At 39.2% G+C, this 6,261-nt stretch overlaps 1 protein-coding gene across 2 annotated transcripts in view; it reads right to left on the bottom strand.

Annotated features, from left to right (window-relative positions):
• Nucleotides 1–6,261, bottom strand: part of fbxw7 (F-box and WD repeat domain containing 7) — a 169,430-nt gene that overhangs the window by 130,723 nt on the left and 32,446 nt on the right. The window contains exon 2 of one of the 2 annotated variants that reach the window (XM_051893939.1): nucleotides 234–289. The exons of the other annotated variant lie outside the window; for it this stretch is intronic. The gene's annotated coding sequence lies outside the window, so the exon portion shown is untranslated. The remainder of the gene's footprint in view (nucleotides 1–233; nucleotides 290–6,261) is intronic. 2 annotated transcript variants of the gene reach the window in all.

Raw genomic sequence — 6,261 nt, forward strand, 5'->3', positions numbered from 1 at the left:
AAATCCACCACTACTTGGAGTTTAATTGCCATCAAACTGCCCATAAGCTCAAATAAAACCAAACCAGAATGGTTGCATGTCACAGACCAACTGCATCTCTGGCACGGCACGGCACAAAACACAACACAAAAAAAACACAACACAAAACACAAAACAACAAAATGTTGTTGAAGTTCTGAATCCAGGCTTTTCTTCAGTAACGGAAGGTAAAATTTGTACATGTAGCTACTTACGATTCAAACGTCTGGCAGCCGAGAGTCCTTAAAGTGTGGTTCTCCACCTCTGACCTCTGTGAATAAGAGAAAGAAGGTATTAAAGACCATCTCATTTCCTCTTGTTCTTATAAAGAAAAATGACAAAACCCATCTGGTTAAATTTTATCCATAATGCCACCTGAAAATAATTAAGCTATGGAAAAACACCAAATTTCTAGTACACAATCTCTAAGAACAAAGAGTTGTTAATTGCCACCCTCAAATAAAACCCAATCAGAATACAAATGAAAAAGTGAAAATAAACACTCCCAGTCAGAGATAATCACGTAAAGCTCTATCTATGAAGAATTAACCACTGAAATTTCACTGTACTGTTGGTAGCTAGCAGGTCAATACTGGATATCCTAACATTATTGGTGGGGGGCTCAATTTGCCATAGCTTATGAAACCGATCACAAATGAGTCATTGTTGGTTAAAAATAAATAAATAAGAATACTCTTAAAAAGTCAACATGAAATGAAAATCAATCTACATTCATGTTATTGATCGTATTGTGAAGGATTCATTCATGCATGTATGCTGAACTTCTCCAATCACTTAGCCTGCTTAAACCCCAGCTCTTACAATCAACTGCAAGCTTGATTTCATCTGCTTCCATCCAATCAACAACTATCCCTACATTTTTTTGATAAATTGTTTCACTTGGACGCACATCACAATAGGAAGATAAGATCTGTTGCTACTTCCAGTAGCCTATATTGCAACTTTAGCATTCTGCTGGGAAATGTTTGTATATAAATTACAACAGGGACTAATACATATGAAAAAGTTCAACTATAATCAACACATTGAAGAAACTCACTCAGAATGGTGACAATTTCTGATAGCGTTTTCCATGAATCACTTATTACATCCATGCATGTAAGCAGAGACAAATAATATAGTGAAATCTGTAGAACTTGGTGGCACTGGTCTCAAATTGTTAGTCTGGGGCCCTGTGGTAGTCACCTAAAGTGGCTGCTCATTTGCATAACGTTAAACAAAAAGTCACTGAACATGACCACATCACATTGCCATCAGTCACTGAAGCTCATGTCGATGGAAATCACACATTTGCAGTGAAGGAATTCTGGTTGTTTTTGTCACTACACCATTTATGAGTTTAGATCTAGACTAGACCAATGAAGAGCCAAAAAACAAAACAAAAAAAAAAACATTGAAAAATCATTAGTTCGGCATGCTGGAATTTCTGAATGCAAACACTTTGGTTTTCCAGCTGACTCAATGGAGGAGATAAACAATTGTTAAGCTTTAAAATCTTAAGGGAAGCCAAGTTTCACTTTAAATGCCTGAGTGTGTATTCAATCAAATAGTTTGGCAATGGCGTACTTGTTTTAACGACCAAGAGACATTTCCTTTCCAGTCAAACATGAGGCATTTTGACAGTGTTGATATAGACTTGTGATGATGTATGGCGTCAGTGATGACATTTTGGTAGCCCAACCCAGAAAGCAAGCATCACCCTGGTTCCCTCAACAAAAACCCAATAGGATTTTTCTATGAGCTTCTGGATTAATGCAGAAAATAAGCCCGTGACCCACAAAAGTTTATGATTCTTAAACATTTTATACAAGGGTGTATTAGTGATCCATTTTATGTCGTAGAATAAAGCATGAAAATATATTGAGCTTTTATTAACCATAGACCTTTTCAGGCATTTAACCAAAAACCCATAAAAATGAAAAATAACCAATTGGCTTTGGGACTATGGAACCAAAAGTACTAAAATGCTTGTTTCCGTGTTTTGGCCTACCAAAAGAAAAAAGAAAAAAGAAAATCATGCCTGCAGCACGATGGGAGATCTCTGAATGAGCATGCATACATCCAGACTACACAGAAAATAAGAATGACCTGAAATGCACTCCATGATGCTGTTCTATAACACACAGTAGGCGTGACCAGAGAATACAGGGGCCACCGAGAGGAAACCAGCGCATACACACCATTCATTGTAACTCACACCAAAAGAAATGTTTTCATACCCGAATTCCAACTTCTTTCACTCTGATCCCAGAGGTAACATGAGGACAGGGAACTTCCTGCTGGCTTAATACATGACAAAGACACTAGAGTAGAAGAAAGAAAGAAAGAAAAAAGAAAAGAAAAAAAAAAAAAAACACCTCTAGCACTGCAAGACTGGATAACATGACCATCTACAGGTACCTAGAAACAGGTGCCTCAAATTGAAACTACAGCAATTTCCCAGGATTTTTCTCAAGAAATTTATACAAATTCGACAACGGGGGGTTGAGACAGAATCGGGCAAGAGTGATGAATATTAGATGAGACAAACAAAAGAACAGTCTTTGGATAACAGCCTGCTTTTAGTATGAGTACAGTACAGCTGCCATGGGTTTTTCTCTGTACTTGGAATCAATTCAATATGCACCACATGAGTTCTCTAACCAGACAAGTTTGATATTTTGAATACAATTAACGATTAGATTAATCAAATCCATTAGATTACAATTACATTAATCAAATTAACCAAATCCATTCAGTAAAATGATTCAGACTTGCCATATAAAAGAAGCCACTGTCCAGACATGTAGAAAGTTTGCCTAAGTGTGACTGGTGCTCATACACATGAAAAGAAGCTTTGTTCTGAACAGAGCTCATGGCTAAATAAAGTGTACGTGAAATTCAATATTGACATTTTCTTTATTACGCATCACTGCGAATGACTCACTGTGGACACGATTCCAAAGAATATTCACTCAAATACACATAAGGGCTTTCTAACAAACTCTCCAGTACAGGTGTAAACTTGAGACATGTAAAGATGCACTTCTCATTCAAGACTATGGCTTCATTCACACGGTCAGTTTTTGGGACTGACAACCACATTTACTTGATTCTCAATGTCCCATTCAAATAGCAACTTACAGTAGAGTCTCAAATACTGTCTGTAAGAATGTGCTATGGGAGTCAAGCCTGTATTCTCTTACTAGTAATCATAGTGACAGTGACCAAAGTAATGTCAAATATGGCGACGTCCATAAAACTGAAAAGTCTTATGTTGTATCAAAAGTGATCATGAGTCCAATCGAGCCGCTAATTAATCTGTCAAATCTTCATTAACCACCAGCAGCTTTTACACTTGGATGGAGAGCGGAGCATTTGATATGCACGTAGAACACAAAACTGACGGGAGAAGCTCCAGTGGAAAACAGTGACTGGATCTAAAACCTTCAGATGACACACAACGCATCTCTCCATCGCTGTAAGTTACAGAAACCACACATGAAAACCCGCAACATACAGTAGACACACATTTGTACAACGCAGAGCGTCTCTCGCACCGTATGACGTGACAGACAACTAGTTGTCCAGTCTGGTTCCGTCTCACAGCGCAGGTTTTCTGAGAATGCGGTTGAGAGTCCTGAAAATTTAACGGGTGCAAGATCAGTTGTGTGTAATCATAACCGTATTAAGGAATACAGCACTGACATATGTATTCTGCTGCTGTGTGAAACTTTGAGTAAAGCCAATGATTAAACATTCAAATAAAGGCATGCTGCTGTTACATTAGCCTGCAAGACCCTGACAACTGACTCTTGCTGTGACAACAAATTACATTTCAATTTGGCAGAAACACTGTCACTTTCATACATGCAGAGAGGGTTTTGCCAACTCTAATCAAAGAGGGAAACCGAACTCTCCAGTGGTGACACTGCACCCATCTAATCTTGGGCCAATGTAATGTTATGCTCCCATGCACACTCTCAAACAAAGGGCAAAGGAGGGTCATGTTGTTTGAAAGCAGCTATGTAATACTCTTTCCAACTACTTGGAGAGAGGAGATTCGCACACTAGCATTGCTGTACACCGAGAACATATGCTGTTAACATAATTGAGAGAACCTCTACGGAGGAACCTCCTGGTACCCAAGATATTCCAGATACGGGCCAACTGGGTCTCCTGACAACCCCAGATGGAAGTCACCTGGAGAATCACAAGGGGTTAACAAAAGGCTAGTTTTAGATGCCAAACGTCTTACCTTGAATGTAGACGAAAGTGCCAGTAGACAATAAAGGACAATAGGGGACAATAAAGCTAAGCGGTTACGTCAATGTCACTTCCCACTGAAACAAAGTATTTTTGAACATTTCAACATCAAGTCTGACAGCATTACTAACTGATTTGCACCTGGTGGTGATCAGTTCTGCACATACGGTAACCTACATCAAACACTAAGCTCGTTTAGAGAAACAAGTACATGAATGCAAGAGGGTGCAAGTGTGCTAATACATGCGTGCTATTCAGAAATTCTTTTGTACCCTAAATAAACTTTTGAGATCAGTAGAAGTTCCATCATTACTAGGAGTAAACATGCAGCTGAGTAAACAGACAAGGAAAACAAAAGGGAAAAGTATGAATGTTTAAGTAAAATAATGGGATAACATTAAAGGTGGGGTAAGTAGTTTTTCAAAAACTCTGTTTGGAAGTTAGTCAGGCCGACACCAACAACAAACATGTAACCAATCAGCATTAGGGGACGTATAACGGTCGAGGAGACAGAACGAGCAAGAGGGAGATTTGAAAAAAAAAAAAAACTGCTGAAAGAAAGATGAGGCAATACAAAAGAGCTCAAATAATATCACTGAAATGAAGGTTTATGACTGGGCAAGCGCTGTAGGACCCGCGTTAATATTAGAAAAGCTTTCCAGCGCTGGAGAGAGCTAAGCGGGAAGGCCTGAATACAGACACGGAGGCTGCTTTGATTCCGCTTCACATGTGAGTAACACTGGGTTTGAGTGTCATTGATTGTCTGGAGCTGCTGTGCTGTTGGCGACTAACAACGAACACTTGTTTGTATTTACTCGTGTACTGTATGTTCATTTTTTGTCCTTCCTTGTCGTTTGTTCGCCATCTGCGCTTTATTTTTCGTGAAGCATTTTGTTGCACGTCAGCTGTGATAAACAGACATCCACTCGCATTGCGTGTGTAACAGTGGCCAGCTAGTGAGAGTTTTGTAGGTAAACCACTGCGCACTGACGGCCGCTAGAGAATGCAGTGTTTAGCGTCATTGTCAGTGCACTCGCCTCGCCTGCCAGCAGTGAACAGGCTGGGGTTCGAGACCGGAGCAGGGTGGTTAGGATTGGAGGGTGAGTTTTGGAGGCAGAGCAATGAAGAGAGGGGTGGGTTTGTTTGGGTTGATTTCAAATATCAAAAATGTCCAACTGCTTTTTTGAAAAACTACTTAGACCACCCTGAAAAGACGTACCTTTGCCAACACCAAAAACAGTATAATCATTCTGGCCACCTTATTACAGGTAATCTGCACTATTCTATGCAATCTTGTAGCATAATTACTGTAACAAAATAGTAAAACAATATAAATAAAGTATGAAATATTTTTAATATCAGTCAATTATTGGTTAACATGAAAATCACATTGGTGAAAAATGTAATATCAGTGCATTGCTAATTGTAAAAGTAAAAATCAAATGCTACAAGTGAAAAGCATGAAGAGCAGAACATGACCTGCACTCTTTTGTATGGTTGTTTTCCAACTGTTGAGGAGTGGTTCTCCCAAAAGTAACTTGAGAATTAACTTCCCTGAAATGTACAAGTCTACGAGGAATATTCCCAGCCAAAGTAGTCTAGATGTGCAAGAGCAGCAATAAGTGCTACACAAACAATCACAACCTTGCCACTCCGGCTGGGGTTCTCAACAAGAAAAAAAAAATACTTGGTGTCTGGGTCAAGTACATCTGATATTGCGCTTCTCTCCAGAGAAGAGTTCACACCTCTCTCTACGAAAAGCCTAAGAAATCCAGATGTGATGGCAGGATCTGGGTTCTCAAAGCACATGTGTGTGCCAGTTTGAAGGATTTTCATCAATATATGGAATCAACCAAGACTGAAGTTCAAGCCCAAAGACTGGTTGTGAAGGTTAAAGAAAACAGGTCCACAAAAGGTCAATTTCATGGAAACCTTTGTTATGTCTTTCCTTATAACAAGGTTTCCAGAATTCAACTT

The sequence above is a fragment of the Ctenopharyngodon idella genome, chromosome 1 (assembly GCF_019924925.1).
Source record: "Ctenopharyngodon idella isolate HZGC_01 chromosome 1, HZGC01, whole genome shotgun sequence".
In the NCBI taxonomy this organism is placed as follows: Eukaryota; Metazoa; Chordata; class Actinopteri; order Cypriniformes; family Xenocyprididae; genus Ctenopharyngodon; species Ctenopharyngodon idella.